Here is a 10447-nt window from a genome sequence, read left to right on the forward strand (position 1 = left end):
AAACCTCGAAACTCAAAATTTTCAAAATTAAAACTAATTAGAGCTAGCATACAAAAATAGAGGGGAACACTAGTTCTCAGCCTCCTAACAAATGGCTACCAAAAATAGAAGTTAGAATGGAGCAGAAACAATAAAATGAGAGAGCCCTACCTTGCAGCCAAAAGGGAAAAAATTGAACCATAAAATAAAAAGCCCACAGAAGTAGCCAAAAATTATAGCAATCTAAGTTCTCTCCGAGATGGATCCAACAAGCCTGATCTTGTGACGATCCCACACATGTAGCTTTTGTAGACACCTAAAAACCTTTAGAAAATAAAGTATTTTTATTTTCTGAAAAATTCCTGATGACATCATCATTTATTAATTAATTATTTATTTAATTTATTTATTTATTTTTATGCCATTAAATCCCTTTATCTTAATTAAAAATATTTAATTAAGGAATCCCTCCCAAAAATGTTTAAATCTTATTTAAACATTATTTCCTTGTTTATTAATTATTTAATTAATAAATTGACCAAAAAACCCAAAATAAATTAAAAAATTATTTTTTGCCCAAAACTTAGCCAATTTCCTTAAGACCACTAACCTCTTCTAAAATCTTCTAATCCTTCTTTAATTTTAATTAAAGGCTAATCCCATCATTTCCTACCCCTAATCCCAACTCAAAATATTTAATTAAGATTAAATATTAATCTTCATGTTTATTAAAAAAGTTTTAATAAATATCTCCTCAACCCAAACCCTTGAAATAAATAAAACTTTATTTATTTCCTAAAAATCTAATTTATCCTCATACTAAGAAGTTCTAGACTCTTCTAGAAAGTCTTCATCCTCATCCTAGGAAATTCTAGACTATTCTAGAAAGTCTTTATCCTCATCCAAAGTCTAGACTCTTCTAGAAGATGTCTTTAAACCTAATCCTAATCCCCTCCTAACCTTGTCATATTCCCTAAACATGGGTTAAAACTTACTAACCCAAGCCAAAGTTAACAAATATCTCCTCCTTCACCCACCCTCATTAAATGCCATCCACTTACCTATCCCTAAGCTAATCCTAAACCATCCTAATCCATCCTCTAATAATTTGCACAAGCCTAAGCAAGCTTAAAACCCTCCTAATCAAGCCCAAGTCGAAATTTCTCTCATCTCCCTCAAAATATCTCAACCATAAAACTTTATGAAGCCCACTAGGCCATAAATGACTCTTCCAAGCCCTTTTATTGCTCTTACAAGTCATTATGAGGGTCTTTATGAAGATTTTATCCCTTGAGCCTCCTTTGTTGACTCATCCTTTCCCTTTCCTCCATCCTCTCACCATGTGACATGTGTCACTCCTTGATTCGTTGTAAGGAAGCATAATCCATGTGCTCTCCTCTCATGCAATCTGAGCCCTCCATGAGCTTTTTCCCATCCTTTCATCTTAGCCCTCAATCCCTCAAGCCTCTTGCCTATAAATTGGATCCTTCCCCTTTGCAAAATAACACAATCAATGAAGTAAATTCATAATGCCATTTTAAGAAGCAATTTTACATCAAAACCATACACTCACACCCAAATTCCAACTCCATTTGAAGCCCCTTTTGAAGCATAAAGCTTGAGCATACATCCTATCTATTTAGACAAAGCTACTCAACAAGAGAGCTTCTTATTGAGAGAGTCCATTAATGGCTCATATTCTCAATTGAGAGCTCATCTTAATCTATCTTGAAGTTTATGAATTTTGTTTAGTTTGTAGAAGCTTTATTTAAATTTGGATTCTATTAGCATACTAACATTGCTCATATACAGCTTCCACAAAAAACAAAACTGTAAATCCTCATGAAGAAGATTTTGGATTTTACTCTCAAACTTTCTAAATAAAAAGCGAGAAGTGAGGAATTAAATTCCTTTTTCGATGCTTATTCACTTTTTCAGTGAATAATCAATTAGGGAAAATAACCAACCAACCTAGTTAAACCCCGAATTGACCTAAATGAAAATAGGATATTCCTAGTAATAGGAATTCATCTATGGAAAAGATGCAAGAAATTAAAATAAATTAATTAAAATCCCAAAAACCTAAAAACAAAAAAAATTCCTTAACAACTTTCATGACAATGTAAACTTCTAAATGCATAGATATGTTTACTAGTCTAATCACATAATGCAAATGAGTTCGAATTTACTCATCACCAAAAGGATTAATTAAACAATTAAAATAAGGATACATTGAACATATAGGGATGGACATTGGTAAAATATGAATGGCTGAATCACTAACTCCATGTGCCACCATCAGGGATATAAATTTTGCACACTAAACAATGTGATCAAGTGCAATTGCATATAATAATATAGTTGAAGCAATAAATGAATTAAATCACCTACTTTAACCATTTATTTAATTATACTGAAATAATCTATTTAAATCACTTACGTTCACATAAATCATAACAATGCAGGAATGAAGTAGATAACCATAGCATTAAATCCATGACATAACAAAATCAAAGATATGTCCAACTACCAGATAACCAAATATCATCATAAAACACACTTTCATCTCAAAATGGCATCATCATGCAATATGATCAACTAGTTAGCATAGTAGTCTAATATCTATGATACTAAAATCAAAGTATAACATTTGACCCTCAAGTCATCTCAAATGTAAAACATAACATAAGTAACAAGTATCTCTCAAATCAAAATATAACAAAGTAAATATCCACAACATATAACTAGTGAATCCAACATGGACAATCCATTTCTAATTATTTAAGTAATTAATAATGGTAGTCTACACAGCATTAAAAGGCATTAAAAGCATCTAAGTGAGCACAATCATAAACATGACTAACCATTACTACAAGAACCTAGTCTAGTGTAGCAGGGTAATAGTACATAGTGTAATCTTTGCACACATCTCAGGGTAATCACAAAACAATGTCATGACACCACATCAATCTTGCTAACCACTAGCACAAACTTCAATGAACCATAAATCACATCATAATCTCATAAACAAGCCATAAGTGTAATCAAAGAAACTAATATAGAACATAAATCCAATCACCTCAATAGTGTAGACCACTCATGGTCATAATCATGATCCCTTCTCAAGGAGAGATCAACAAGGTTGCATCCATCGGGATGACTTACAAAAGTCAAATGGGAGAGGCACTACATAGTTGGACTATGAAAATATCATAATGAAAAAATAAGCATGCAAGGGGAATGTAATCAAACATGTTGAAAGGGATCATAGGTTGAGCTATGACCCCTTTTGACTTGAATAGTCAATTGGAATATGTCCTTAGGGGTTCTAGGACCCCTAGGGAAATATGTTATCATCAAACATGGCAAAAAGGGTCAAAGATTGAGCTACGACCATTTTTTACCCATACAATCAATTAGAATATGTCCCTAGGGGTCCTAGGACCCCTAAAGACATATGTTGTCATCAAAAGTGTGGAAAGAGGTCATAGGCTGAGCTATGACCCTTTTTGACCTATAAAATCAATTAGAATATGTCCCTAGAAAATATGTTGTCATCAAACATGTCAAAAGGGGTTATAGGTTGAGCTACAACCCCTTTTGACCCATATGATCAATTAGAATATGTCTCTAGCAGTTCTAGGACCCATAGGGACATAGGTTGTCATCAAATGTGTTGAAAGAGGTCATAGGTTAAGCTATGACTCATTTCAACCCATAAAATAAATTAGAATATGTCCCTATGGGTCCTACATCCCCTAGGGATATATGTTGTCATCGAACTCCGTGAAGGGGGTCATAGATTGAGCTATGAACCCTTTTGACACATATGATATGTTGTCATCAAACATGTCGAAAGGGATCATAGGTTCAGCTATGACCCCTTTCAACACATGTGATCAATTAGAATATTCACCTAGGGGTCCTAATACCCCTAGGGACATATTTTGTCATCAAATGTTTCAAAAGGGGTCATAGATTGAGTTATGACCCCTTCAACACATACAATCAATTAGAATATATCCCTATGGGTCCTAGGACCACTAGGGACATATGTTGTACTCAAACATGATTTTGACACATACAAACACTAATAAAATATCCCTTGGGGTCCTAGGCCCCCTAGACGCATATGTTATCATCAAATGTGTCAAAAAGGATTTGAGTTTGAGATATGACCCCTTTGGACCCATGTGATCAATTAGATTATGTTCATAGGGGTCCTATGTATTGGAAAAATAGAACAACATAAACAAAATAGAGAAATAAGGAACTTCTAGCTTAATATTATTGAATAATAGGTGCAAATTTATAAAATAGCTTGACCCAACAACATTCATAAATGGATGCTAATGAGATTGATAATATACTAATTAATAATTGAAAACACTTACAAACTTGACAACTAACTGAAACTTATGGACACCTAACTCAACATATCTGCAATAAGAACTTGACTCAAACTAAAATTCTTTGACTCACACCTAAACTAATTTTGTTAGAGAAAAAGGTTAATTTAATTTCATTAATTAAATTACCTTTTCTCCCTTCTTAATATTTCACTTTATGCGCCTTTTACATTCTCATTTAATAATTAATTAGTAATTATTAAATAGCATTTACCTTTTAGGTTACCCTTTTTGGGTTTTGATCTCCTACTACAAGGATAGATCATTTGTAATTATGTTACATGTTTTTCATTTTTGGGAATACAATTTGCATATTTTTAGAGCAAACCCTTGCCTCCTCTTGTCTTTTTCTTCTCTGTGATAGGTTTTTACATGCATGTATTCTTCGGGCTTTGTGGATTTGTATTGCTCAAATCCTTCATGGTATCAGAGCCAAATCTATTTTAGCTTGTTCAGTATCTTGATAAAAAGGAGGATAAGGGTTTGATAGGACAAACTTGACATTTTTTGGGAATTTTTCTTTGATTTTTTGGAGGTGCGATAGCATTGATTCAAAAAATATAATTCCATAGGTGACTTTCAAATATCAATATCTCCCTCATACATAATCCTTTTTCCAAGCAATTTTTTTTGTTTTGGGGTAAAATTTCATGATATACACATTGGTGTATGTTGTTTGTGATCTTTATTTCTCAATTTTTCTAAAATTCACAAATCCTAATTTTTGTAACTTCAAAGGCTTCATTTGGGCTTATATGGACACATATTTCAATGCTATTTTTTTAAAAGTGCATGATTTATTGTCTACATTCTAGATCTGGTATCAGTTTGGAGTAATATAAAGTGGAAATAGTACTTTCAACATTTGGTCATTTTTTGACCTACAAAAAATAGGTATTTGTGATTCATATCTGAAGCCTTTTTCTCTTCTCTAATTTACGCTTTCCTTATAGCAACTAGGGTTCAATTTTTGTATTGTGGTGGGGGGGGGTGTTTTGTATTATTGTTTTTGTTATTTACATTAGTAAACCAAAAGCTTTTCAAAAACTACTCAACACCTTCTAAAACAATGGCCAAGAGCTCTTCTTCTCTAGAACATCTAACCCCTCATAATTATCACACATGGAAGACCTTGATGGTACAGCTTCTCTGGTCAAAAAGCTTTTGGTATTGTTTAGATGTAGTGTAGCCAAATTTATACATTCCTTTTGAGGTCATGCAACAAAGAAACAATATGGATGAAGCAATAAGATTGATTTGTCTTAAAGGTCTCCAATAGTCTATAGTTTCATCTTGATGGGTGCAATACCCCTCTAGCTATGTGGACCAAGTTTGAAGGCTTGTTTGGTATAGTGAATGATTTCAGGGAACTTTAGATTGAAGCAGATCTTACCTCACATATATCATATTATTTTCCCTCCATTAAGGATTTCTTAATGAAATTCAAACAATTGAGATCTTTATTGCAAGGTTGTGGGAAGATGAAGATTGACACTGAGTGTATCTACTTGATTCTTTCTAAGCTTCGTGGAAACTTTTAGATTTTTCCTTCTACCTTCCATTCCACCAAAGATACTTTGGGTAATAGATATTCCATGCCATCCTTTGAGGTTTTTTGTGATTAGTTGAATCAAGAGAAAGCTAAGCTCCCTCAGTTGGATTCTCTCACAGGCTCATAGGATCATGCATTGGTAGCTCAATAATCTTTAGGGACAAAGGAGAAGCCTTAGAAATCTCATTCTACAAAGTTGTAGATTGATTCCAGCACTCATGGTTCATTAGGGTCACCTCCTCCTAAAGGGGTTAAATCAAAGCCACAACACCGAAATGTGCTTATTGTAATAAGCCTAATCATGATGAGCCACATTTTTATGAGAATAAGTTAGATGGCTATGCCAAATAGTTTTCAGATTTGATAACTCTCCTTCATAAGAGCAACATTAATATTCCTTCTACTTCTCACATACCTTCTTCATCATCATCATTTTAGTCAGATGGTAAAGATATAGGAAAGGGTCATGCACTATGTGCAACCAGTGTTTCTCATTCTTATAGATGGTTACTAGATTCAAGTGATTCACATCATATGGCATCTTCTTAGGATTTTCTCTCTTATTGTGAGGCTTCTCCTACTCTGCACATTTTGATGGGGAACAACATTGTTATGATTGCATGTGGGAAAGGTTCTATTAACATTGATTATGGTATATTTCATGATGTACTTTGTGTTCCATCTTTTTCCTCTAACTTTCTCTCTATTAATCAGGTTACACATAGTGGGATAGGGAAGACAGTTGAGTTTTCATAGGATTTAGTGTACATTAGAGATAGTGAGGCAGGCAATATTATTTCTATAGGGACTATTGATCATGTTTCATGTCTATATTCCTTCTCACATTTTGGTGTACCATCTCCACTATCAAAGACTCACTCTTTTTTCATGAGAGTCTCCTAAGGTGATGTAGGTTTCTTGAACTTATGTGTTATTCTTGAGATTAGTATTGTGACTTCTACACTCCCACCTTCTATTTAGATTACATCTCTTGCATAGGATTATTCTTCATCATTTCCTACTATTACAACTCCAGTCATCAAGCCACATACTATAGTTGTTGAGGATATATCAGAGGACACACATCTCCTCTCAAATGACAGATTTAGCACACCTATTGTCCCACCTCCATTAGAGATTCTACAACAGGATTCTCATGCTTTCTCCTTTGAGCATTAGCTAGGACTTACAATTGCTCCTTACATACATGAGTTTTATCATCCTTGTCTACTGCCTTTGTTTCCTTCAAATTGGAGCCACATTGGTATGTGCATTGACACTAGAGTTCTACCATTTTGGGGGGGTTATCGAGTCTCAAACTTCTATCATGGAGGCTTTTATTATACTTATGATCTTGAGAGATTCTCTTGAGATGTTTCCTTTGTGCATCTTTTTTCTATCTCTTTTTGCAGTAGAGTTTTTCCCACTCAATTTTCTATATTTATCCATGTCGTAGAGACTTGATTGTGATTGGATACCTCATCAAGCCTTGTTGTTGGGACCCACATTTGTAGTTGCATTGTTGCTCATCTTAAGGGGGGTGTTAGAGAAAAAGGTTAATTTAATTTCATTAATTAAATTACCTCTTCTCCCTTCTTAAGGTTTCACTTTATGAACCTTTTACATTTAATAATTAATTAGTAATTCTTAAATAGCACTTACCTTTTAGGTTACCCTTTTCAAGTTTCGATCTCCTACTATAAGGATAGATCATTTGTAATTATCTTACATCTTTTTCATTTCTAAGAATGCAATTTGCATATTTTCAGAGAAAAACTCTTGCCTCCTCTTGTCTTTTTCTTCTCTATGATAGGTTTTTACATGCAAGTATTATTTGGGTTTTGCATATTTGTATTTCTCAAATCCCTCAAAATTTGTGTTTCCAACAACTCAATAAGGTTTTCCACATGTACAACGATTATTATTGACTACTCTTGGAACATTAAACCCAATACCTCCACTTAATATGATAGCTAAAGTAACATTATGTAGAGATTATAATTTAAAAATATTTCATAGAGGAGTAAGACTTTCTCATAGTTATGTAGCTATCATCTAGCTCGGAAACACCATTGGACACACGATCTCCATCTGAAATGTCTCATAACTTTACCCTTATAAAGGTATGATGGCAAGCTTCTAGAATTTTAGATCTCCCCAAACTATTGTACACACAATCTCTACATGGAATTCCTCATAACCCTTGTAAAGGTATAGCTTCTTTGAGCCTATTATCATGCCCAAAAATACTATGAGGGAAAAAACACACAACAATTTTTTTTTTTAAATTAAAACTACTCTAAGTTTGATATGTTAGTGTTCATAGAGAAAGTCTAGGTTATCTTCATTTACTCTAAAGTTTATAATCAAGAGGATGAATCAATCATTAAATTTATACTCTCGTTATTAAATTGATATCAACAATAGTTTCATTTTAACTTTACAATGATATAAGAAAATAATTTGAACAACAATACAAATCAGTCTTAAAGGTAACTATGCAGAACAAATTTACATTATCTAAGTAGTCTAACATAACTTGTTATGTTCACAAACATAATGCTTAACTTTCTTAACAGCTAACTAAATTTACATTTAACCAAAGTATTACGAACCATTATTTAAGAGTGTAACATGTATCGATTTGCAAAGAGAATATTTACTAACTACGTTACTAATCTAATCAAAACTACTTAATATTTGTTAACTAAAACTAAACTAAGTAACTTACATAACTTTTAAATTAATTAACTTTCTATTGATTAAATCTACTAAGCATTGAAATTTTATAGTAATTACTAACTCATATTGAGCATACGTAAAACTTGAATATACTAATTAAATCTACTACTTAGTTTAACCACACACATTTTAAAACTAATCTCAGATTTAAACTAAACTAACTTTAATTTAAAAGATAATGTTTACAAAACTAGACAAAATTATATATATATATATATATATATATATATATATATTTATATATATGAACACTAACTAAATTAACTTAACTAACCTAAACCAATCTAAATATTTTAGAGACATAAGAAATAGAAAGGAACTTTTAATTTAATATAACATTGCACCAACTATAATTTAAAATAAAACTATTATAATTGACAAAATATTTTAAAACATATAAAGCTAACTAACTTACACTAAAATCAACTATCTTAAGAACTAACTAAATAGTATATACTAACAACTTAAAAACTTTACCTATCTAACTTTACTCAATACTAAACTTAAAACTAATCCCCACCATAATACTAACCTAGCACTAAAACTAACTAAATCTACAACATAATAATAAACTAACCTTTCTTAAATTAATTCAACATATCATAAACCTACCACTAACCCTTAACACTACTAACTTAGTTCTTAACCTCCCTAACAACTATTTCCCACCCCTATCCCTACGTGCCCCACCCAACTTCCCAAGACCTATGCGCTACAGGCCTTGTCTCCCCCTTCACGTCCCCCTGCATGAGTGAAGGCAGCGAAACCCCAAGTGGAAACATGGGGAAGGGAAAAGGTGGGTGGCAACTAAGGTAAGAAAAAGATATTATTTTTAAAACTATACTTGCTCTCCCATGACATGACGTGCCATAAGTGGCATGCTGATCACAATACCCTTGCCCACACCTAGACCGTAAGGGTTAGAAGAAAAAGGTAAGAGAAAAATTAATTTTGTGGGTAGAGTTTAAATTTCATATTGATTTAAAATTTAAAAAGAACATAGTGTCCTATGCTAGCCTTGCCTCCTAGCTTCTAAGTATTAATACAAAAGTTTTATGGTTGACAATTGACAACAAACATGTATTGAATTACTTTTAATTTTCAAAAGTAATTGATTTATATTATTTTTATATGAATTAATATTAGATATTGCAAGTCAAAGGAATAGTACAGAGAATATTCAATGTGGCATAAGAGGGAATTAAATTTTTTTTCCCATGTATTTTCCAGAGAGGTTTTTCACTCCCAGAGATGCAATTTTTTTTTGAAGCCCATTTTAGACTAAGTGTTGGCATATTACTTTTGCTATATTTATATTATCTTAAGAGTACATTATTCCCTAAGGACTACATGGATCCTTTAACAAACATACTAACAAGGATGAGAACAAGGTTATAATTTCTCCTTCTCTCCAATAATCTAAGTTTTACTAATCATACTATATTCAAGGTGTGTGTTTCATGCTTTAAAATTTCAAGGAGATACATAATCTCTTAGTCCAATTGATTTTTTCATAAGGAAATTTAACAAGGAAGAGATAATTTGAGTTCTCAAGTAGGAATTCCAATTCATCTTAATACTTATACATCAACTTGGAAGTTTCATCATATCAAATTATTCTTCATTAACAAATTAAAAACTTGAAATATCACAATTCAAGACATTATCTATTATTCTATTTTCTCACCTACATATGCAAATTTTTGAAATCACATGAGAACAATGCAAGGAGATTCCCATAATATTTTCCTTTCTCTATTATTCA

This window comes from Cupressus sempervirens, chromosome 1 (genome assembly GCF_028749045.1).
Source record: "Cupressus sempervirens isolate cs-2001-9-10 chromosome 1, ASM2874904v1, whole genome shotgun sequence".
NCBI classification, from domain to species: Eukaryota; Viridiplantae; Streptophyta; class Pinopsida; order Cupressales; family Cupressaceae; genus Cupressus; species Cupressus sempervirens.